The sequence below is a fragment of the Bubalus bubalis genome, chromosome 2 (assembly GCF_019923935.1).
Source record: "Bubalus bubalis isolate 160015118507 breed Murrah chromosome 2, NDDB_SH_1, whole genome shotgun sequence".
In the NCBI taxonomy this organism is placed as follows: domain Eukaryota; kingdom Metazoa; phylum Chordata; class Mammalia; order Artiodactyla; family Bovidae; genus Bubalus; species Bubalus bubalis.
The window spans coordinates 13856393-13882728 of NC_059158.1; the positions used below are offsets into that span (position 1 = coordinate 13856393).

Genomic DNA, 26336 nt, shown 5'->3' on the forward strand with positions numbered 1-26336 from the left:
CAGATTCCACATTATGCATTAATATAGGATATTTGTTTTTTCTCTTACTCATTTACTTCACTAAAAGTATTATATTTAAATGATAAATCTTTTTGAAATGGAATATTCAGACTCAAGAAATAGTACTTTGAGATGATTTTATTTGAATTCCATTCCACATGAATTCCTAACATACTGATTTGCAAAGAAATCTGATAAAGCTTTTCTGAATACTGCTAAAGAGAAGAAGAAGTAGAGAAATTGAGTTATGTTACACTCAACAGGACTGTTTTTGCTGCTGGTCACTGTCTGTTTGAAAGTTTTCTACCAGTTAGGTATGACTTCACATATTAATGCCCAAGGGAAAAGACTTGTGTTTTTTTACTAATTTTGTTATTGTTCATTCAGTCATATCTGACTCTTTGCGACCCTATGAACTGCAGCACGCCGGGCTTCCCTGTCCTTCACCATCTCCTGGAGTTTGCTCAAACTCATGTTCACTGAGTCGATGATGCCATCCAACCATCTCATCCTCTGTCACCCCCTTCTCCTCCTGCCCTCAGTCTTTCCCAGCATCATATGCAGAATTAACACTGATACTCTTCCTCCTTATTTTTACTTCTTCAACTCTTTCCCTTTAAAAATGCCTTCTGTAGTAGACATGTTCAAAGATGCAATGTGATTGAAAATAAATTGAAGTGAAGTAGCCAAGGAATGGTGAAGGAAGAAGGCCACCTATAAGAGCAAATTAGGGTGGGTAAATATCTGAGAGGAATAATAATTAGGTCAGAGTGCTTATCCAAAAATGGAGTGGAAAGAAATGCTGTAAGAAAGGGGGATCCATTCAGCAAATAACGAATGATTACTATGTACCAGGCAGTATATTGCATGTCGGAGACACATATGTTCTTTCAAAATTCTCAACAAAGTTTACCATTTGACGATACACCACACCTGTGTGTGGCTGATGTTGGTTTCCAAGGCAAAGAACAAAAAATGAAAACAGTGATTATTTTTCAAAGTTGTTTAAAATATTTATATTGGTTCTATCCCAAAGAGAATCTTCTATTTTTGATGCATTTTGTCTTATTCTTAACGGAAAGTGTATGGTTGAAGGAGCATCTCTACTAGCAGTTGCTAAAAAAGAACCTCTTTCTGGGATCTTCCAGAGACCCCTGGCAGAGGACCATTCTGGGCTGATTTACAGAGTGGCGGTTGGATTTTCTTTCCCACACCTGGAGGAGCTCAGCAAACAGCCACTCACAGGTGTCACCCAAGTTTGGCGGAGACTGGCTCCAGCGAGTCTAGCCAGGCTCTGGCTTAACTATTCCGCCCCTCTGCAGGGGCCTGCCTCCTGTGAACTGGGGCTTGAGTGCCTGGATGTGGGTGGCTGAGGGTATGTAACACTCCCTCTTATAACTCTCCAGTCCCTTTCAGCATTTAAATAGTAGTCAAGCACTTAAAATAACACTAAGACACGTTCCACCTTGTCCTGCCAGTCAAAGGAAAAAGGAAAAAAAAAAATTGAAACCCAGCATTTCAGAACCCCAAGGGCTTGCCGATTTGTTAGGTTTAGTGGCTCAGAGGATTAAAAAGGCAGAAATATTAGGAAGGATGAAGAAAGAGCCAGCATGCCCATTGAAGCAAATCTAATGGGCTGCTGGGGCCCAGAAGAAAAGGGTCCACTACCTGAGCCAATCTTATTTATTATTCTTGCTTCACAATTTAAAAAAATTTTTTTAACTAATAATAATTTCCTAGACATTTTTCTTTTTTTGCTATGCTAGTCACATTTCCCAAATCCTTTATCAACGCTGCTCTGCATATGAATGGGCTGTAATTGAACTGTCACATTCATGAAGGTCAGTAACCTTTCATTAGGAAGAATGTGTCTTTCTTGATAAATTATAAAGTCCCTGAGGACTTGAAAGCACATAAAAAAAAAAAATCTCTCTCTACTATACCTTGAAAAACAAAATACAGATTTTTCTTTGTTATTTCGTAGGGGTGTGGGAGAGAGTGACTGCTTATGTTTCTGTTTAATTTGCTTTATGTGTGTTTTTTTTCTTTTGAGCAAGGGGTGGGGAATCTTTTTCACACTCTACCAACCCTGGCTTGTTTTTCTGTCGGCAGCACGATGCAAAATTGTCTTATGTAATCTTCTCCCAAGTCCTTCTTAAAAGCGAAACGGAGAACTTGAACTTCTTCTCTAAAGAAATTAAAGCCATTCGTCTGCTATTTTTAAAAAATGTAATCATGGATATTTTCTTCTCTCATAATATACTTTAGCATTTGATATGGGAAAGATCAAAGTCATCATGTGCAAATAAAGACCCACCAGAGTTATGCATATTCTGCTAATCCTACCCAATGATTTAAGTGGTAATTAACACAGACAAGCACTGAGCCATCCCACCTTCGTGTTCAAGATGGTGGACCTCAGAGTGCTTCAAGTCCTGCCGGGGATGTCTGCTTCTCCTTACATGTAATTTGATTTGAGACCCCTCTGGGAATTTTTAACCAAAGCTTCAGACTTACTCAACCAGCACTAAGTCCCTGCTCTCCCCTTCAGTTCAACTGATGTTTGGTCAAAAACTACAAGTTAGATATGCCTTGTGCACCAGTGTTCTAAGTGGAAAGCATGGGAGGTAGGTGTCAATTTTCAACATAGCTTCTTTATTTGGCTCTATCAATTTTAAGTTAAACTCAAAAGATTCTTCTAGCATCCCTGATATTGAAAAGCACTTGAAACATTTAACATGAAATTTGAAAGACAAAGATGCATAGACGAAGGCCCATAAGGGACTCAACCCACTCTATGGTTTCTGCCTTACTGACTTATCTGATACACTTAGGACTTCAAGTCCTCACTATTCAAACACATGGACAAGCATCGATATAAAACATAGTCTGCAATAGAAAATTTAAACAAAGAAAGACAGGAGTTGATTTAGCATAAGATGATTCCACTCTCAAAGAATGTTGCTATCATTTATAATTCTATATGGTTGGCATGGTGGGTATATCAAAATAACTTCCTGTCAAAAAAAACCCAACTATTTCCCCACAGTATTAATTAAGTTCCAGCTAAGAAAATAACCTATGTCAGATAATTCAAGAAGAGGAATGTAATAGTGGAAAATGTTTTCAATGTTCTTAGAAGAGCCAAGGAGCAGCTAGAGAAGGAAGGTGAGTACCAACCATAGTGAGTAACTAACTACGACCCATAGGCCTGGAGGAACCATGAGAAGGGGTGGTGTTACTGGGACCTGACTGCTGACTGCAGCTGCCCACACATGTGAATTGGGATATTGCAACTGAGATCCATGAGTGCTCTTATAAAATATGAATTTGAAGAAATCAAACTAATTATTCAACCAAGTATGTCAGATCTTGCATCCAAAGGGTTCAGTTGGCAGGAGCTGAAATTGTAGCATGTCTGTCTGGTGGGGGCTGGCAACATGCAGGGAGGAACTGACGAGTGGGAGCTGAAGCCACTGAGAAGATACAGAGGAGACCTGATGTGGCAGAGAGAAATAGGGAAATAAGCTGAGGCCCTCTTCCCTCTGATCCTCCAATCTCCTGCTAGGGCCTCCTGTTGTTAGGACTTACCTGGAAACAACTTGGCCAAGAGGTCTGGAAATGCTGATGCAGGGATCAGCCCCAGAAATACAGGGAAAGAGCATGAAAGGCATTTGAGAGCAAAGAGACAAATGGGCTGCAGTGAGTTCTGATCAGAACATGCAACTGGGGCAGATGCTAGTGTTCAGTTCAGTTCAGTCACTCAGTTGTGTCCGACTCTTTGCGACCCCATCAATCGCAGACACCAGGCCTCCCTGTCCATCACCAACTCCCGGAGTTCACTCAGACTCACGTCCATGGAGTCAGTGATGCCATCCAGCCATCTCATCCTCTGTCGTCCCCTTCTCCTCCTGCCCCCAATCCCTCCCCGCATCAGAGTCTTTTCCAATGAGTCAACTCTTCGCATGAGGTGGCCAAAGTACTGGAGTTTCGGCTTTAGCATCATTCCTTCCAAAGAAACCCTAGGGCTGATCTCCTTCTGAATGGCCTGGTTGGATCTCCTTGCAGTCCAAGGGACTCTCAAGAGTCTTCTCCAACACCACAGTTCAAAAGCATCAATTCTTCGGCGCTCAGCTTTCTTCACAGTGCAACTCTCACATCCATACATGACCACTGGAAAAACCATAGCCTTGACTAGATGGACCTTTGTTGGCAGAGTAATGTCTCTGCTTTTCAATATGCTGTCTAGGTTGGTCATAACTTTCCTTCCAAGGAGTAAGCGTCTTTTAATTTCCCTAAAATAGGTTATGTAGGTGGGAGAATAACAGCATGGAATTATGATGTTAAAATAGACAAGAAGTTAATTCATTCTAGTGGTCAACCAGAACACTTCCTGAGAGATTTCTCAAGAAGTTTCTTTTTAAAAAAAGGAACTTTCATAAAAGATACCCACTTTGGCAGTTAATGGCCCTGGTATCAGCACAGGGCTCCTGGGTGGCCTTTCCCAGGTTAGCCTTGATGATTCCTGTGTTTAGCTGGTGCTCAGTGCAGTTGCCAGGCTGTGTGCTTACACATGCTGAGAATCATGCCTGTATTTCTAAAACACGGTTTCCAAACAGAACTATTTTCTAACAGGTGTATCAAAATTTACATCCAAATAGTTTTTCTTCTTTAAATTCCTTTGGCAAATTGAAACATTAACAAACAAACAAAACTCTTCCCAATAATATACATGGAAAGGATAGAATATTCTTGGATGTAGATAAGAGTCTATTTGAGATGCCTTTATTCTTTTTGTTTTTAAAGAAATTCTTAATTATGAGATTTTGTGTTGTTCTACTTTATTGTCTTTTGTTTTGGCCAGGGACTTCTTACTCCATATTCTGGGTTACTTCTCCTTACACAGATGAGGAAGGATTTATATGACAGACTAAAGGCACAGCAACATGTGGCACAAGAGGCTTTGATATGAGCTCAGAATTTCTAAGCCCTTGGAGAAGGTAACTACTCAGTCTCACCTGCTTGATCTCATGGGTTGATGTGGCCCTTACTCTGACAGTGGTTTCAAACTGGAATCCTAGAAGTTCCTGGAAAGTACAAATAGTGTTTGAAGGCTAAAAAGGAATGAGAGGCAGAGGTGAGCAAGGGATGAGGGGTGACTGTGCCTTCCACTCCCATCTCACTCATAGAGGCATCGCTAATTAGATTGTGGACATCGTGCTTGACTTCCTAAACCATTCTTCCCATTTTCTCTTGGTCTCTCATTCTGCACTATGAGAAACTGATTCTAGTTCCTGATAAGCCCTCCAGCCAATCACATAATCTCCAAGTCCCTTAATGAATTGGTTCGGGACCTCAGGCAGAAGCCAATCAGCGGATGCCCTTCTCTGCAGGTATGTGAACCTGGGTGGCTCACTGAGACCAAAGGGAAATAAATTAATTCCACATTTGGAGAGAAATTCTTTCTCTCACCAGCTGTGAACAAAGAGAAGTTGTAGCCTGGGTCTATAGTAGCCATCTCATGACTACTGGGGGATCAACTCTGAGATTAAACAACACTGAAATTGTTAGGGTAGAGAGAAGGGGTGAATTGGATGCTTTACCAAATTATTGAACAACTGACTCAACTAACCTAAGGATTTCCCTAGTGGCTCAGATGGTAAAGAATCTGCCTGCAATGCAGGAGACCTAGATTCGATCCTAAGGTTGGGAAGATCTCTTGGAGAAGGGAATGGCACCTCACTCTAGTATTCTTGCTTGGAGAATCCCATGGACAGAGGAGCCTGGTGGGCTATTATAGTCCATGGGGTCGCAAAGAGTCAGACACGATTGAGTGACTAACACAAGCCAGAAGCTCACTGTGACATTTGGAAGCATTACATAAGATAATAATGTCCTTGTCATTTAAGCCTGTCTGTTGAGTTGGATCTTCAGCTACCTACAGCAGGGCCTTCCTGGTGGCTCTGACGGTAAAGAATCCACCTGCAATGCAGGAGACCCAGGTTTGATCCCTGAGCTGGGAAGATTCCCTGAAGAAGGGAATGGCTACCCACTCCAGTATTCCTGCGTGGAAAATTCTATGCACAGAGGAGCTAGGAATTGCAAAGAATCAGACACTCCTGAAGCAACTGAGCACACACACAGCAAGACCCATTATGACTGATATCTTCCCTCTTTAAAGGGATTAAAAATAAAAACCAAAAACAACAAAAACACTGCCCTACAGAAACTTTTAAAACACTTCTCATTTCAGATAGACGTTAACTGTTTCTACTTTTCTAATTCTAAATAGGAAATTTAACTTTTTATGGATTTTAATATACTGAGTTTTCATGTTTAGAAAGTCCTTCTTTGTTTCAAAGGGGCCGCCTTGCTCCACAGTGTATGGCTTTATGAATGATCTCTAAAACAAAACTGTATAAAAATGTCTCCCATTTTTACATCTTGTGTTTTCTTTTCCTCCTTGTGACACTTCGCTCGTTGCCTTCAATCCATCAGTGCTCTCGCTTCATCCTCAGGCCTCCCGAGGATGGCCTTGGTCAGATCCTACCTAGGTCTGTGCTCTTTGGGTATGAATCTTGCCTTTCCTGTACCTCAGTCTTCATATTCTGTTAGTCACCCTGTGTTGCACTTGTCATGATGGTTGACTGGAATCATTGATGAATTAGTTCTTTGTGGCCAGTAATGGCAATAGAAATTTTAGGTGGGACCAAGGTGCCTTGGGCTTCCTTGATGGCTCAGCAGTAAAGAATCCATGAGCAGTCCAGGAGATGTGGGCAATGCAGGAGATAAAGATGCAGTCCCTGGGTCAGGAAGATCCCCTGGAGAAGGAAATGGCAACCCACTCCAGTATTCTTGCCTGGGACATTCCATGGACAGAAAAACCTGGAGGGCTATAGTCCATGGGATTGTAAAAAGTCAGGTATAACTGAAGCGACTTAGCATGCAAGCATGCACAAAGTGCCTTGCCTACAACAGAAGATCTGGCTCAATCAATGGGTTAGTGAAATAAATATGTGATTCTACCCCCATTGTATTTATGGTGGAAGAGGGAGTTTTTAAGATGTTACATCACAGGACTTCCCTGGTGGTCCAGTGGTTGGGAATCTGCCTTGCACTGCAGGGGATGGAGGTTCAATCTCTGGTTGGGGAACTGAGTTCCTGTGTGCCATGAAACAGCTAAGCCTGTGTCCCAAAACTACTGAACCCACATGCCACAATGATCTGGCATGCCTCAACTAAGACCCAACAGAGCCAAATAAATAAAGATTTAAAAAATAAAACTAAGAAAGTACTTCATAAAAAAAATAATAAAATGAGATGTTACATCATAACCCCCTATAGATGAATCTATAATAGAATCACAGATTCACTGACCAGACAGTGGACATTTTTGAGAAAAGCCTCCTTTTTTTAAGGCTATTTGAACCATAGCATTTATTTGACCATGTGCTTCACCTCGTACTAAACCAACCTAGGTGGCAAAAGCCTTCATAATTTTAATAAAAGGCCTGAGTGCTGGAGACAGGTGTTGGGAAACCCACCCTTCACGTTAGCACGAACACCATCCAGCATTCAAATCGCTGCTCACGCGTCTCTGCCGGGGCCTGGCAGCCGGCCCTTCCCACTCTGTGCCGCCTCGTGTTTACACAGTGAAAATGAAACTGTTGCCAGTGTTAATACAGCATAATTTATAAGCTGAGAAGAGAACCCAGCATGCATTCCCTTTTCAAGTGAAGCAGACTATTTTCAGAACCAACTGAAGGGTGGAGACATTTCTTAGAAACCAAGGAAACTAACTGCTGATTCCCCAGACCCTCTCTGCCTCAGAGAATCCACCTCTCTTCAGGCAGACTGGACCAACTTGGAAAAGCTCCATCTGACACACCTCCTGCCTGAATTATAGAAGGCAGATTTTTCTGATAAGGTCAGTCTTTCTAGGCTTCATAAAGTCCTTTAGACCTACAGTCCAGAGAAGGTGCTCAGGGGACAGAAGATCAGAAACCTGGCTTATAAGAGAAGGCCCGTAGCAGAGAATCCATGTCCTGCCACTGAGTATGTTTTCAGGAATACTGCAAAGCCAGACTATCTCAGAAGCTGAACACGGGGGACAGAAAAGTAAAAGTGCAAGTGTTAGTTGCTCAGTTGTGTCTGACTCCTTGTGACCTCATGGACTGTAGCCCACCAGGTTCCTCTGTCCATAGGATTTTCCAGGCAGGGATACTGGAGCAGTTGCCATTCCCTTCTCCAGGGGATCTTCCTGACCCAGGGACTGAACCCAGCTCTCCTGCATTGCAGGCAGATTCTTTAATGTTTGAGCCCCATGGGCATGGAAGCCTAACCCCAAAATGGATGCCTTTTGATCCAGAAAAAGTTGGCCCCATCCCTATCATATCCATTGTCCCTTGTTTTTAACATAGAAACTGAGATTATTTAACTGACCCCACCCCTCCCACAAATACACACACTTCCAAATTCTAGTACCACCAATCTTAAGGAGATGAAGAAGAGGGGGCGACAGAGGACAAGATGGTTAGACAGCATCATTGACTCAATGGACATTAGTTTGAGCAAACTCAGGGAGATACTGAAGGACAGGGAAGCCTGGGGTGTTGCAGCCCATGGGGCCGCAAAGAGTCAAACACAGCTTAGCGACTGAACAACAAAAACCTTTAGGAGAGGTAGGTGGTTGTTAACCAGTGTCAAATATATCTTGCTGATCCCATCCTAAATTCGATAGTTCAGTTCAGTTCAGTCGCTCAGTCATGTCCGACTCTTTGAGACCCTATGAACCGCAGCATGCCAGGCCTCCCTGTCCATCACCAATTCCCAGAGTCCACCCAAACCCATGTCCATTGAGTCAGTGATGCCATCCAACCATCTCATCCTCTGTTGTCCCCTTCTTCTCCTGCCCTCAATCTTTCCCAGCATCAGGGTCTTTTCAGATGAGTCAGCTCTTCGCATCAGGCGGCCAAAGTATTGGAGTTTTAGCTTCAACATCAGTCCTTCCAATGAACACCCAGGACTGATCTCCTTTAGGGTGGGCTGCTTGGATCTCCTTGCAGTCCAAGGGACTCTCAAGAGTCTTCTCCAACACCACAGTTCAAAAGCATCAATTCTTCGGCACTCAGCTTTCTTTACAGTCCAACTCTCACATCCATACATGACTACTAGAAAAACCATAGCCTTGACTAGATGGACCTTTGTTGGTAAAGTAATGTCTCTGCTTTTTAATATGCTATCTAGGTTGGTCATAACTTTTCTTCCAAGGAGTAAGCATCTTTTAATTTCATGGCTGCAATCACCATCTGCAGTGATTTTGGAGCCCAAAAAATAAAGTCAGCCACTGTTTCCACATCTATTTACCATGAAGTGATGGGACCAGATGCCATGATCTTCGTTTTCTGAATGTTGAGCTTTAAGCCAATTTTTTCACTCTCCTCTTTCACTTTTATCAAGAGGCTCTTTAGTACTTCTTTACTTTCTGCCACAAGGGTGGTGTCATCTGCATATCTGAGGTTATTGATATTTCTCCCAGAAATCTTGATTCCACCATGTGCTGCCTTCAGCCCAGCATTTCTCATGATGTACTCTGCATAGAAGTTAAATAAGCAGGGTGACAATATACAGCCTTGATGTACTCCTTTTCCTATTTGGAACCAGTCTGTTGTTCCATGTCCAGTTCTAACTGTTGCTTCCTGACCTGCATACAGGTTTCTCAAGAGGCAGATCAGGTGGTCTGGTATTCCCATCTCTTTCAGAATTTTCCACAGTTTTTGTGATCCACGCAGTCAAAGGCTTTGGCATAGTTAGGTATCTCCACATTTGGGTTTCTATCTTTTCTTTAGGTCCCATGGTGATTTTCCCCTTTTATCCAGTCTCCTAATTACTGAGTTCATTATACTTCTTTTAGGCATCTGCCATCCCAGATCTTTCCTATGTTCCTTCCATGGCTCCTCTTTTGCCTGATTCCTAGCTTATTCAGATCCTAGACTTGAATTGGACTTTGTACAAAGATATCTTCCTTTCTTCCATGCCTTGAAATTTTAGACTTACTTTTAAGTCTGAAACTATTCCTGCTTGCCTACTGTTGGAATCATGTGCTGCCATGTTTGGACACTCCTTTTTTTTGCCTAGCTCCACACTATTGGTCTGAATGATAACTAAACACCAGTTTTAATAGAGTATTGTTTCCTAGATCCCCCTTGGGACATGATGCCCAGGATTGGAATGGGTCAATTATGCTGATTATCCTGCTAATTCCCCCATTAGGATAGAGAGTCAGGGTATTCAATGTAAGGATAGACACTCAGGAATAAAACAGGAAGGTCCCTAATGCCTGGGAGGAGCATGATAATGACCAAAATCATATTCCATTTCGATGACTTCAACCTTCACAGCTTGAACAGACCTATCACCCTATATGATGAACTTGGCTTTGAACACAGATCCAACCTGGTGCTAGAAAAACATGGTAATGGGACCTCATGGCCTCTGTTCTTGTTGTTCAGTTGCTAAGTGTGTCTGACGCTTTGTGACCCCACGGACTGCAGCATACCAGGCTTCCCTGTCCTTCACCATCTCCTGGAGTTTGCTCAAACGCATGTCCATTGAGTCAATGATGCCATCCAACCATCTTATCCTTTGTTGCCGGCTTCTTCTCCTGTCCTCAGTCTTTCCCAGCATTAGGGTCTTTTCCAATGAGTCAGCTCTTCACATTAGGTGGCCAAAGTATTAGAGCTTCAGCTTCACCATCAGTCCTTCCAATAAATATTCAGGGTTGATTTCCTTAAGGATTGACTGGTTTGATCTCCTTGCTTACAAAGAGATTCTCAGGAGTCTTTTCCAGCACCACAGGTTGAAAGCATCAATTTTTCGGAGCTCAGCCTTATTTATGGCCTCTGCTTAGTACTATTTTTGGTTCCTAGGTGTCCAGGTACCTGCCTTAAGTAATTTTTTGGCTACATTTTATTGCTAAACCACACATATCTTTAGAGTAAAACATTCTATCTCATACAGTCCTATTGAAATTTTAAAAGTCTGGAAATATAAGTTGCCAATCCATTGTTAGCCCATCAGTACCTTATTGGAAATCCTTCGTTCAGTATTTATTTAATGCTATCATTTCCCTGTATAATACCTGGATGAGAAAGACTAGGACCCAGGACTAATATATATTTTATTACGGAAGAGAAATAAGTAATAAAGAAATAGGTTTCTTTCTTTGACTTTTTGCTGGTGAAGAGGGTAAGACAGAAATTTATATGGAATGAAGAGCTAGGCGTGTGCCTCTGAGATTCACTCAGCTGCAGCATTGCCAAGAGACAAAATAATCCCAGACAGATGAAAGTGAAGATACAGAGTGAACTCCTAACTCTCTGGGGCAAGTGACTGTCTCCAGTTCTTTCTATTTGCCAAACATCCAGCTCATCACAACCTCCTTTCTACAAGGAAATACATTAACCCAAATCAACATCAGCACAAAGACATTTGTGTCACAAATCTTGAAATTAATCCTGCTGCTGCTGCTGCTAAGTTGCTTCAGTCGTGTCCGACTCTGTGCGACCCCATAGACGGAAGCCCACTTAGCTCCCCCATCCCTGGGATTCTCCAGGCAAGAACACTGGAGTGGGTTGCCATTTCCTTCTCCAAGGCATGAAAGTGAAAAGTGAAAGTGATGTTGCTCAGTCGTGTCCAACTCTGTGCGACCCCATGGACTACAGCCTACCAGGCTCCTCTGTCCCTGGGATTTTCCAGGCAAGAGTACTGGAGTGGGGTGCCATTGCCTTCTCTGAAATTAATCCTAGGATCCTATAAAATGTTATAGTTAAAGTGAACTGTATAAAAACTATTTGATTTCCTTGGACACACCAAGTGAAATTAAGGTGATCCCTCTTTTCCATGAGTTTTCCAAGAAGAGGCATAGAAAGATGGTTAATATAAGTTCCAAGCACATGTAAAACAAAACCACTCCAGGTAACTCACAGCTTAGTTAAACCAACCTTGTTAAATAAATTTTTAAAGCAAAAACACAGAAAGACAGGCAGGCACATGGGCCTTGTATACAACTCCATTCATACTCTCTTGTGATCTTATCCTCTTATTTCTCCAGCACTTTTCCTCTGAATCTACCCTTCATCAAGCAAGGACATCCTGATAGCTCAGGAACACGAGTCCTCCTTGCCTGTCTCCCAGCCACAGGGGTCTCCCTGGCTCACTGTATTGGTGTCAGCTCATGACCTGTGTCCCAAAGACTCAAAGCCATGTGGTGGCCAGAGTTCACAAACTCTTGTCTAAAAATGCTGGATACCACAGGCAGGGGTCCTTTAAGGTAACACTTTGGGTACGTGGTTGGTGAATTTACAAAGAAAAGGAGTTTTTGGTTTTCTGTTAAATGTTCCAGTTGATAGACCTCAGCAAGTCCTCTCTCATCAGCTTAATGAAAAAAAGAATTTTGAACAGAACACTTTTCTCTTGGTACCCAACATAAACATGATAGATAAAAGTGTAAAATGTCAGACTGCATCTAACAAGTATTCTAGGCCAATACTCTTCTATCATTAATTAAGCCATGGGGACAAAGATCAGAATAACCTTGCCCATTACCTTATAATGTAAAGTCTGTGTTCTGGATGATAATATATCTGTCCTTCAAAAAAAGTCAAGCTTAAAGTTTTTATCCTCTTTTTAGGTAGTTCTTAGAGATGTCTATTTGGCCTTTTTAAAGAGCTAAGTGAGCATTTGAATAGAATGATATTTCTGACTCTTAAAAATGATAATATTATATATAATGTGATACATCTTTACATGATCACAGAATTCTGCTGCATCCAGATACCTTACTAGCCTTAACCATCTGAAACAAATAACTAGGAGCCATCTTGCATAGTCCCTGGTTTGGCACAGTAATAGAGTGACTTGCTAAGGGCTGTCATGTAGACTGTGGTCCCGGGAAATATTCAACAAATTGGAGACAGTCTTCTTCTTTTTTTAATATTTATTTATTTGACTGTGCTGGGTCTTAGTTGTGGCATGCATGATCTAGTTCCCTGACTAGGGATGGAATCGGGACCCCCTGCATTGGGAGTGCAGAGTCTTAGCCACTGGACCACCAGGGAAGTCTCAGAGACCATCTTCTCTGTCTAGATGTCTTATACCCTAGATGCCCACATGTTCAGTTCCTTCACATATAAATGAGGGATGTCCTGGCTCTTCAGAATTTTACAAGACTTAACTAGTGAATGTTCAAAAAAATATATATTTAAATTCACATTAGAAAGAGCCATCTATAAGTCCCTGCACTTCCTTCAGGAACAGTTCCAAAGGCAGAAGTGAACAGTTCCTCTAATGTGTGACTCATTTACTAGAATTAGTTAAGGTCTCGTCATTCTTGCTTATTGCAAATATCTCAAGAGATATCTGGATGTCAAACAGTTAGAAGGTTCTAATACATTATCAACTCCCCAATTATCTCTAATAACAATGTAAACATTTATAAATTCATGATGACACTAGATTCAAAAACAATCATTATCCTCTTTCTTACTATCTCAGAGATCAAAGTATGTATTTGCAAGACCTTTGCCCTAAAACAGCTAAATGGTATCAAAGACAGAAAGAGAGGAGAGTCTAAAGAAGAGTAAAGAGAAATGACAACAAAATATTATGCTTAATCCCATATTATATCTTCTAAACATATTTGTTGTTGTTCAGTAGCTCAGTTGTGTCCAACTCTTTGCAACCGCATGAACTGCTGCGTGCCAGGCTTCCCTGTCCTTCACTGTCTCTTGGAATTTGGTCAAACTCATGTCCATTGAGTTGATTCCTTCCAGTGAATATTCAGGGTTGATTTCCTTTAGGATTGACTGGTTTGGTCTCATGCAGTCCAAGGGATTCTCAAGAGTCTTCTTCAGTACCGCAGTTCAAAAGCATCAGTTCTTTGGTGCTCAGCCTTCTTTATGGTCCAGCTCTCACATCCATACATGACTACTGGAAAAACCATAGCTTTGACCAGATGGACCTTTGTTGGCAAAGTGATGTCTCTGCTTTTTAATACACTGTCTAGGTTTATCATAGCTTTTCTTCCAAGGAGCAAGCGTCTTTTAATTTCATGGCTACAGTCACTGTCGGCGGTGATTTTGGAGCTCAAGAAAATAAAGCCTAAAAATGTGTGTGTGTGTGTGTGTGTGTGTGTGTGTATCAGCATATTTTGAGATGACTGGGGAAAACTAAATATGGATTGTTTATTAGCTAATTATATATAAATGTTTCATCCCTGAGTGTGATCACTGTATTTGGTTACGAAGGAAAATGTCCTTGTTTTTAGTAGATGCTGAAGTATTAACATAAAATGTCACCATGTGTGCAACTAATTTCAAATGTCTCAAGAAGAAAAGTAAGATGATAGATGGATGGATATATAGATAGATAGATCAGATCAGTCGCTCAGTCGTGTCCGACTCTTTGCGACCCCATGAATCCCAGCACGCCAGGCCTCCCTGTCCATCACCAACTCCCGGAGTTCACTGAGACTCACGTCCATCGAGTCAGTGATGCCATCCAGCCATCTCATCCTCTGTCGTCCCCTTCTCCTCCTGCCCCCAATCCCTCCCAGCATCAGAGTCTTTTCCAATGAGTCAACTCTTCGCATGAGGTGGCCAAAGTACTGGAGTTTCAGCTTTAGCATCATTCCTTCCAAAGAAATCCTAAGGCTGATCTCCTCTAGAATGGACTGGTTGGATCTCCTTGCAGTCCAAGGGACTCTCAAGAGTCTTCTCCAACACCACAGTTCAAAAGCATCAATTCTTCAGTGCTCAGCCTTCTTCACAGTCCAACTCTCACATCCATACATGACCACAGGAAAAACCATAGCCTTGACTAGACGGACCTTTGTTGGCAAAGTAATGTCTCTGCTTTTGAATATGCTATCTAGGTTGGTCATAACTCTCCTTCCACAGAGTAAGCGTCTTTTAATTTCATGGCTGCTGTCACCATCTGCAGTGATTTTGGAGCCCCCAAAAATAAAATCTCACACTGTTTCCACTGTTTCCCCATCTATTTCCCATGAAGTGATGGGACCATATGCCATGATCTTCGTTTTCTGAATGTTGAGCTTTAAGCCAACTTTTTCACTCTCGACTTTCACTCTCATCAAGAGGCTCTTGAGTTCCTCTTCACTTTCTGCCATAAGGGTGGTGTCATCTGCATATCTGAGGTTATTGATATTTCTCCCGGCAGTCTTTACTCCAGCTTGTGCTTCCTCCAGTCCAGCGTTTCTCATGATGTACTCTGCATATAAGTTAAATAAACAGGGTGACAATATACAGCCTTGACGAACTCCTTTTCCTATTTGGAACCAGTCTGTTGTTCCATGTCCAGTTCTAACTGTTGCTTCCTGACCTGCATACAAATTTCTCAAGAGGCAGATCAGGTGGTCTGGTATTCCCATCTCTTTCAGAATTTTCCACAGTTTATTGTGATCCACACAGTCAAAGGCTTTGGCATAGTCAATAAAGCAGAAATAGATGCTTTTCTGGAACTCTCTTGCTTTTCCCATGATCCAGCGGATGTTGGCAATTTGATCTCTGGTTCCTCTGCCTTTTCTAAAACCAGCTTGAACATCAGGAAGTTCACGGTTCACATATTGCTGAAGCCTGGCTTGGAGAATTTTGAGCATTACTTTACTAGCGTGTGAGATGAGTGCAATTGTGCGGTAGTTTGAGCATTCTTTGGCATTGCCTTTCTTTCGATTGGAGTGAAAACTGACCTTTTCCAGATAGATAGACAGATATAAAGAAAAGGTGGCAAAATGTTAAGTGGTGATTTCCAAGATAAATATGAAGGTAATGACAAAAGGTGGCTCTTAACACTTTTCTTGGAAATTTCTCTATAGATTTGAACTTTTCAAAATAAGAAGAGTTAGGAAGTTGAAAAACAACACAGGGCGGGGGAGGCAGAATTCTTCACAGAATTCAATGTGAAGTAGAATTGAAAAAATACTGGTCATTTGTTGATGACCATGGCGATTTATGGGAAGTTCATCAAACTAGTTTTTCTTCCATATATTTTAGACGTTTCTATAAGAATAAAAAAAGTTTTTAATAGAACAGGAATATGCCCTCTTCACCTCATCTGCTAGTTTCCCCCATACTCGGTTTGGATCTGAGCCCCTCTCCACTTTAAATAATTAACCAGCCACAATACAGCCTTGTTTTTGTGACAGGGGAGAGGACTCTAAGTTGAGGTGGTACCTGTGTTGACAGCAACTAAATAATGTCTACCCCAAAACCCACAGTATTTATAGGGCACTGGCTTAAAATGATGCTATGCACTGGAAGGAGAGGACGAATGTAAGAACAGTATAATTTAAAAGAAAGCGTTGGTGGAAATAACCCGATGTCCGTGGATGGATGAATGGACAAAGAAAATGTGGTATATCCATACAATAGAGTTTTGTTCACCCTTAAAAAGGAAGGAAGTCTTGACACATGCTACAACAAGGATAACCGTTGAAAACATGCGGAGTGAAATAAGCCAGTCACAGAGGGACAAATACCATAGGGTTCTACTTATAAAAGGTACTTAGAATAATCAAATTAATGGAGACAGAAAGGAGACTGATGGTCGCCAGGGTCTGGGGAGTAGGAGTGGGAAATTATTGTTTAATGAAACAGAATTTCAGTTTCAGAAGACAGAGCCCTGGAGATGAATGATGGTAACAACAGTGTCAACGGACTTCACTTAGAAATGATTAAAATAGTACACATTTCATGTTATGCATAGTTTACCACAATAGGAAAGAAAGAAGGGAGGAAGGGATACAGGCACCAAGTCTCTGTCTTTCTGCTCTTTGACATGTTGAGGCATCCCCATGCCTCATGCTTGCAATGTCCATGGGTGAAAATGCTTGCAATGTCCATGGGTAAAAATGTTCTCTTTGCCATGACTGTGTACACTGCAGCTACTGGTAGGAATTATCACATTAACACAGACCCAAACCTGGCTGCCAGGAGGATAGGAGTTTCCTGACAATAGGAGCCTTTCTGCTGCCCTCAGGGGAGACCCTGCTGGGTGGCCCCACAAAATCCCAGCTCACCAAGTGGTTGACTTGGGGCGAGGGGAGAAGGGAAGATTTCCTGGTAATGCTTCTTGTAATACCTTGTTGGTGCTTGTAATCAACATGGCTGGGATGAAAGAATTCTGGCTTCAGAACAGATACGTCATGCTTTAAATTAAATCAGATCCCCGCCGTGAGCCACTTACTCCCTTTCTTCCCCACAGCCAGGGAAACAATTCAGAGGTTTCTCTGCAGGGTTAGCAGCATGAGTGACCTTCAGTCTTTCCACTTAAAATCGATTCAAGATGATCACAGTGGCTTAAATAAAAGTCTCCATCCCACTCTTCTTCCCAGCATCTCTGTCTCTCTTACCTCCTCTGTTTCTGTCTTTGTCTCTCTCCCGCCCCCTCCCTCCCTCTCTCTATCACACACACACACACACACACACACATACTTTCATGTTTATTTCTCTTCTGCATATGTGCCTAAGACTTGCTAAACCCATTTCCAAAGGCATCTCATCACCCTTCCACCTGGCTCAGAACTGACAGCAAGATTTTTCACCTCCTCGCTCTCCTTTCTCTTCTCTGATGAACAGTGAACCAGATGGCCATTCCCCAGTCTCCCAGCATGGGTTTGACTGACAGGGGCCTTTGATAAACCTCTGAAGAATGAAGTCATCTCCAGGTCACTGCGGCAGCCTGGCCTTTAACACCCACCACACAGACCACCATTATCTGCTGAATAGGAGACAAAGGAAATTAGCCCTGCTTCCCTCTCGTCCCCATTATTTCCAGCCTGATTTAAACAAGGAGGCAATGAGATGCCCTTCACTTTCCTCCAAAAGGTACAAATGTCAGCTGTTAAAAAATGCAAGCAAGAGGCTTTTCTGTGTTAATGGCTGGGTTTCTTTGTTAAAGCTGAGGAGTGGAAAGTGTGGTTAAGCGCTGCCTTTGAGAAAAGACTTAACAAGCTTCTCAACAACTTCTTAACTACCCATACCTCAATCTAATCCATAGGTATTCTTAAGCCTTCAGGAAAGATGGATGTGAGGCTTCACTTCCAAACATGGGGCCTCCCAGGTGACTCAGTGGTAAAGAATCCGCCTGCTAATGAGGATACAGGAGACCTGGGTTTGATCCCTGGGTCAGAAAGATCCCCTGGAGCAGGAAATGGCAGCCCATTCCACTATTCTTCCCTGGACATTTTCATGGACAGAGGAGCCTGACGGGCTATATAGTCCATGGGCCACAAAGAGTTGAACATGACTGAGTGGCTGAGCACACACAGAACCTGGAAAGCTGAGTGGAAAGAGTTTTCCATCATGTTACTTCTTCAATTGAAAAAGTAGGAAAAGGATCCCTCCCTCTTTTCCCCAAACATTCTCCCCCCAGGAACTAAATGTTTAAGTCTCAACGGAACTAAAAACGAGTTGTGAGTACCTACATCCCTCCAGATTTGACAAGGAGATTGTTTCTGGTTGTCTCCTGCCACCCTGGAAGGGCAGGTGTGTATCTGTGTGTATGTGTGTCTTTGGGTGTACTCTAGTTTGTTGCTATAGATGAGTACTTCAGCCTTAGCTGGAGAATGGAAAATTATGGCAGAAGTGTTCATTATTGCGAAGAAATTTGTTTCACAGTTCCAAATTCCATCTCTCTCTCTCTTTAGTTGATAAGTCATGTCCAACTCTTTTAACCCCATGGACTGTAGCCTGCCAGGCTCCTCTGTCCATGGGATTCTCCAGACAAGAATACTGGAGTGGGTAGCCATTTCCTTCTCCAGGGGATCTTCCCTACTCAGGAATCAAACCCAGGTCTCCTGCACTGCAGCCAGATTCTTTACCAACTGATCTATGAGGGGAGCCCATTCACAATTCCATAGTTGTTTCTAAATATTAAGGATCGTGGCACATTTTCTTTAGATGACAGCCTAAGAAGGCAATGTTTGCTGTTGTTATCATGCAGATTATAATACTTTAAAACTGTTGGTTCTGCAAAACAGCCAGAAGCCTGCAGAAAAAGAGCAGATATCAGATAAATCATGACAATTCAGAAAAAATTAATGACTCAATCAACAGACATCAGAGCCAGACATTGCATTAGGTCCTTCCTGTGATATCAATTTGGAGGCAGAGTCCCTACAAAGAGTTTATGATCTAGATAAGGAAACACAAGTAAGGCTAGACCTCATTCCTAAAGACTAGGCATTGTTGTTTAGTTGCTAAGTGGCCTCTGACTCTTTGCAATCCCAAAGACTGTAGCCTGCCAGGCTCCGTCCATGGAATTCTCCAGGCAATAACACCGGAGTAAGTAGCCATTCCCTTTTCCAGGGGATCTCCCAATCCAGGGATCAAACCCAGGTCTCCTGCATTGCAGACAGATTCTTTACCATCTGAGCCACCAGGGAAGCCAAATTTATACTTCCTTCCTGTATTCGTTAGCTAGGGCGGTCATCACCAAACATGACAGACTGAGTGAGTTAAACAATGATATTTAATTCTCACAGTTCCGGAGACCAGAAGTCCACCATTAAGGAATTGGTAGGACTGTCTCCTTGGCCTACAGGTGGCTGCCTTCTCACTGTAACCTCATATGGCGTTTCCTCTATTTGTGTATCCCTGGTGTCTCTTTCTCTTCTTGTAAGGAGCCAGTCGTATGAGATCAGGATCCCATTCTTATGACATCACTTAGCCTTAGTGACCATCTTAAAGGTCCCATATCTAAATACAGGAACATTAGAGGGTAGGGTTAGTTGCTCAGTCATGTCTGACTCTTTGTGACCCCATGGACTGTAGCCCACCAGGCTCTCCTGTCCATGGAGTTCTTCAGGCAAGAATAAGGGAGTGGGTTGCCATTCCCTTCTCCAGGGGATCTTCCCAACCCAGCAATCGAACCCAGGTCTCCTGCATTGCAGGCAAATTCTTTACCATGTGAGCCACCAGGGAAGTAGGGCTTCAACATATGAGTCGGGGCGGGGGAAGAGTTTACATGATTAGGTCCATAACACTTCCTTTAGCAATGAGAAGGCGAGGAAGTGATGAAATAGGGGATCCACAAGCTGAAGAGTTGCTTTAGAACTGCAATTGAATTAATGAAGAGAGGGGACAAGGAAGAGACAGTGTAGGAGGTTATTTCTATAGGCAACAGGTAAAATGGGCAGGGCCTGGATCTGATTTTGGCAGTAAAAAGAACCGGAAGCCAAGTAAAAACATTAGGGAAACATTAATAGGATTTGATGACTGATTTAATATGGCAAGCAAGAGAGAAAAGAGGCTTTGGGTTATTGATTCTGAGAGATTACGGAGATGGTGACCTATGAAATGAGTGCGGAGGAGATACTTGTACTGCCAAATAGAGTGGAAAGTTCTTGCGTTGTGCAGTCACACATGCTGCTTTAAACATGTAAAGGTGGTCATGTTTTAAATGTGTGATTTTAGTGATTCATTTACCATTTCATTACTCTCGTATGAAATTGGGGTGATAGAACCAACTTCACTGGGTGGTTTATATTTTATGAATGAAAGGATATCATATAATTCAACTATGACATAGAATTCAAAATTACTCTGATAGGTTTCAGAAGAAGCTTGCATGCATGCATGTGTGCTAAATCACTTCAGTAATACCCAACTCTGTGCAACCATATGGACTGCAGCCTGCCAGGCTCCTCTGTCCATGGGATTCTCTAGGCAAGAATACCGGAATGGGTTGCCATGCCCTCCTCCAGAGGATTCCCCAGCCAGGGATCTAACCCTTATCTCTTACACCTGCCTGCAGTGGCAAGTGGGTTCTTTACCACTACTGCCACCTGGGAAGCCTCAGAAGACTCTTAAATCTAGGTAATTATAAATATTATTGGTTTTCATTTTAGTTGGAAATCTTCTCCCTGATATAGAGAAGCAAATTAAATATAATGTAGTTGGATGCGTGGGTCAGCCTCTTGATAAGTCAGAGGCTGTGTCAGGCTGTGACCCAGTTCTTTGAAGAAGTATAAACAACTGTCCCTGTTCTATAAATTGAGTCTTTACAAAACCAGAAGTGTGGCTTTGAGAGCAATTCAAAGCCCACCTAGCTTTACTAATCCCCAAACCTCACCTATTTATCTCAAAATTCTAAAAGCCCAGGACATTGGAAATAGAACTGTCCTCCATTCAAGGGAAAAAAGGGAAAATATTAAATTAATATTACACAGTAGATTTCAGATATTAATTATCTGACACATAGATAAAGTTTTAAAACAAAAGCTACAAGGTCTCCATGCTACTGTCTGTATGTTTTTTTATATATATATATCATATTATACATATGTGTATGTATATATTAAATGACAGTTTCTACCTCTAAATGACATTTAAAAATTATTTATTGAATCACTTAAAGGAGTCCTGTTCAAGTTGGCTTAGATACAAATGAACACTCACATAAATTAAGGATTTCTAAAACTCTCAGAAATACAAACTTTAACCCAGGCATGTTTTGAAGTTTGCATGATCTGGGATACTCTTTGATAAATAAAACTAGTTTTTAAATTGTTGGTAAAATTAAAACAGGCATTTCCTCAGTGTTGTCAGCATTAAATATAAAGCAGAGATACAATTTACTTTCTACCTAGGTTTGCCAGTCAAATAAGCTTATGTTATATCTACTAAACATTTAAAATTATAAAACTATAAATCCAACTTAAGAAACAAATGTGCAAAAAAAGTTAACTGTTTGATGCATGTCAAGCATAGCAGTTAAGGAAAAAAAAACAAAACCGGAAAGGAAGAACCATATTTTTAACTTTCTGGAGTCTTTGTCTTGGTGATATTTTTATACTTGCCTGCTTTATCAACAAGAAAAATAACTTAAAATGATGGCTAGCTTTGTTATTTGTCTCGTGAAATTTTCACAAGCAATTCAAGTATAATTAAAAACATGTGCATTAAATAGATGTCTGTGGGATAAAAGTTTGCAAATGAACTTTTCAACATTAATTATGTTTAAGTATGTTTACTTAAAAATAGTTCCAAAGATCGGTTTGATAACTGAAAGCCTTAAAGCTATACAAAGTTAAATTAAATGGTGAATATTCATTGAATGTATAGGTTATTTCAACATGAGATAAAACATTAATTGCTGAACAAAAGTTTGTTTATCTACTTTTGGCATCTTGTGTTTATGTGGTATAAAGAAGGTAGATTTATTGGACCAGTTAATGAACATGAGAGATTTTACTCTGAAAACACATATGCCTTTAGAAATTATGAAAGGATATATTTATAAATTTACTATAAAATTATAGTACATGGAAGATAGTTCCCAGTTGCTTACTTCTTAGTTTTCACTGAAAAGAAAAATTACTCATGGTTAAAAATTCTAATGAATGTATATAAATAAAACTATGAAAAATAATAAGAATAAATTATCATCTGTAAAGGAAAGGAAGATGTATTTTTGCTGAGGAATGTTCAAAGGACATATTTAAGGGGAATAGAATCATCTTGAGCTGAAGCAGAAAGATTGATACAGAATGAAAAAACACAGAAGACAAAAATTAGATAGATTTTTAAAAATTGTAGACAGTTGTGGAAAAGAAATTTTATGTGTGATTGAGTTGGTAAAGTTAAATTCACACTGTCTTTATCAGACCTTTGATTACTTAAGAAAACCGAATATTTTCAACATTAAAGAGTTAAAGACTTTTGTTTTTAACAGTCATATAACCAATATTTATCTTTAGTTTTATAATGTCACTTTGGTTAAATAGGTAGTTAAGTTTTATTTTATATTATATGATTCTGTTTAGTCAGATATACATACTTTTTGACATTCTTGACAACTTCCCCAAATTAAATTCTAAATAGAGTAAATTTTTTTTTTTTTTTTTTTCCTTTAAAAGTCTAAACTGAGATTCCTCATGCTGGAACTTTTGTTCCAGCAAAGGAGAGTTCACTGTTTTTGCTGCACCTAAGTAAATAATCAGGCCGGGTTTCATAACATTCAACTTATACTGAAAAGAAATTAGTCTTACTTTGATTCTCTTTGATAGAAATGGAGGTGAGTAGACAAAATACATATGTATATTTGATGGAAAACTGTAGCACACTCTTGCAGGTATTAAATTCTAATGCTATACATGGTCTTTCAGATCTTGTTACTTACTTGTAACTGAACTGGATCCTGAATTCTAGTTTCCTCTTATATCTAGAAGCCTCTCCCCAAAACCAGTATTTCCAATTTTTCTCTCACCCTTCTGACTTGAAGTCACTAAAAATTAAAACTACTCTTTTTCCTGGGGCCCTGCAAGCTGAAGTTGGACGACTTGATATAAACCTCAGAGAAATCTTCACAACAGCTCATGTTTGGACAACTTTTATGCCTATTGTTGTGTGGGCCACTCAGAGAGTTTACTGGAGCAAATGACAACATCCCCAGAGACATTCCAACTCCAAACCAGGAAAATCTGCAAGACTGCCACCACCTGCGCTCACTCCTGAAGATTACACTTTGAGCCTAATATCTAGAAACTGCTTCAGGACTCAAAGTGGCTGGTTTGTTCTAGCCATTAACCTTTGTTTTTCTTTTGTTTCCATGGAAGTGCCCAGCACTAAGAGATTAGTACAGTAGATTATGAGACCATTTGCTAACTCAGTGTCTGGACTGTGAAACTTCTTAGGGAAGTTTCAGATGGAGGAATGAACATGCTCAGGACACACTACCCCAAAATATGGAACCTTGGCCTATTGACTATTTTAAGCTGGAGGACTTCTGAGAAAACAGGAAAAGCAGAAGAATCACTCTGCCCTTCTGCCCTGAAACAGATCAGAAAACCCTCTTGTGAGACATGCCTTCTCTATACCTGGAAGAAAGGAAAATCCTTCTCTCTGAAGACAAAGGGAAGCCAAACAAACAGATCTTGCTAAGTTTCCCCCAGTCTCCTGCACTTATATACCCTTTGTCCTACCACACTCCCCATGACTCTCCACTTTTCAAACTTAGCATACACCAGAAGGTCTGTTTTCGTTGCCTGTGAAGACTCTCATGTCACATAACATTCATATGAAATAAATCTGGAGGAAAAAATCTGTATGCTTTCCTCTTGTTAATCTGTCTTTGTCACTTTAATTTTCAGGCACAGCCAGAGACACTAACAGGATCAAGGAAACCTTTTTCTTCCTCTACACAACCATAAAAAAATTAACAGAGAGCACACTTCTGTCTCTCTTTAAATACCTATATGTTGTATATTTAAAGAGAGAAAGAATCCAGTATATATATATATATGTGTGTGTGTGTGTATGTGTGTGTGTGTGTGTGTGTGTGCTCAGCCTTGTCCAACTCTTTGCAACCCCATGGACTGCAACCCGCCAGGCTTCTCTGTCCATGGGATTTCCCAGGCAAGAATACTGGAGTGGGTTGCCATTTCCTTCTCCAACATATATGTATGTGTGTATGTATATTTGGAGAGACAGAGAATGACATACTCAACATGAGTTGACTGGGGTAGCAGATTCCTTGGTTTGGAGAATATGTTCCCATTGAATATATATCAGTATGCATTACTATATAACACAGCATATATTACTATAGCTTCTCCCTGCTTTGTAATCTTTGAGAAGAGACCCAACAAAATTTGGAGAGAGATCTTGTCAAACCTTCACTTAATATTTTGATTTCATGGCTACAGCTCTCATTGTTCAGAAAGCTTTCCTTTCCTCTTGTACCCAGTGCGACTTTTAAATAATTTTAGTGATGTTTAGCATCACAGAAGCTGGTTTTATGGAATCACAAAACTGCAGAATACAAGGGAACTCTAGAGAATACTGTTTAAATTTATTATGTAGTTTTATTGGGTCAATTCTCATAGTTTTGAAGTAATCTTCAGGTCCCTTGAGATTCAGTGCAGTTTTTAAGAATGTTGATTATTTCACTTCCTATATTTGGAATTGAATTCTTTGAAATTAATTATGCAAAAAATAAGGAAAACTTACAGAAGTAAAGCATCTTGGTATTGTATGGAAATTTAAAGATGTTCTGAAGTGAAAGTGTTAATTGCTCAATTGCTCAGTCGTGTCTGACTCTTTGGATTGTAGCCCATGGATTGTAGTTGACCAGGCTCCTCTGTCCATGGATTTCTCCAGGCAATAATACTGGAGTGAGTAGCCATATCCTTTTCCAGGGGGTCATCTCCAACCAGGGATGGAACCCCAGCCTCCTGCATTGCAGGAACTCCGTGTGGCTCAGACAGTAAAGTCCACTATACACTGCTATCAACCTGTGAAACATACAAAGAAACAGACTCCTGCCAGATAATCTGTAGCTTTCTCATCCACTTAGCCATAGCTCCTGGAAAAAAACTACAAACAAACCAATAACCTGAGCTAATTTAAAAATCCTTCTTCTTTTGGTGAACATAATTGCACTCTGACAAGTCTGTATCTCAACATGGCAATCATAAGAACACATCAAAACACAACGTAATGAAACTGATCAACATGATGAACACACAGAAAATGTACAGTGGTTACAAGGTTCCTGGTTTCAAAGATAACAAGACAATTATTTGAATAACTCTAACTTTAAATACAAGGAGTAAGAAATAGTGTAAAAATCTCTGAGAAATACCTGATGCTATGGTCATCCTAGATCCAAGTCCTTTTGGAGGCAGAGAATGGCAAAGTCTTACATGGAGGAGCAGCCATGGAAATCAGTTTATACAGACACAGGGCCTCAGATGGATTTGGACAATTCTGAAAGAATTAAAAAGGAACCAACATATAAATAAAAATGAAAGGCATCACTCTTGACCAGCCTGGCTATTGGAATGCCCAACAGCCTGCCATGCAGGAAGGACAGAGCCAGTGATAAACATCGCCAACTGAGAGAGGAGTTTTTTCACCTCTCAGCAAGGCTGAATAGAAGGAATTTAATTTGCCTGCTTGGCTCTTATGCAACGCCAGGTAACCGTAGAATAAAGAGGGCTTTGAGGGAGAAAGCCAGACTTCCCAAACACATTGCTGCAATCATATCCTCCTCTCGTCAGATGCCTGCAGACACAGCGAGCAACATGTCCCAGACTGCTCATTGCTATCACTCAGATTCATAAGGCTGTGTCTCCCACCGAGAAGGATGAGAGATATAAAGGCTCCAACTGCTCTCCTTGTGCAAACTCCATGGTGAAATTCCATCAGACAGAAGCCAGCTCTCTGCTGAGTGAATTGAGCCTTTTATCAGTCAGATCTGTATACATTACAGAGAGAGCCAAAGAAGGGGGTTACTGTACACCTCGTATATTTTTA

At 41.0% G+C, this 26336-nt stretch overlaps 1 long non-coding RNA gene across 3 annotated transcripts in view; it reads right to left on the minus strand.

The window, feature by feature from the left end:
• LOC112579546 overlaps nucleotides 1-25984 on the minus strand; it is a 68175-nt gene extending 42191 nt beyond the window's left edge. The window contains exon 1 of one of the 3 annotated variants that reach the window (XR_003103861.3): nucleotides 25663-25984. This is a non-coding gene — a long non-coding RNA (uncharacterized LOC112579546). The remainder of the gene's footprint in view (nucleotides 1-25662) is intronic. The other 2 variants (XR_003103862.3, XR_006639927.1) reach the window with 2 other exon arrangements.
• Between the last annotated feature and the right edge of the window lie 352 nt (nucleotides 25985-26336).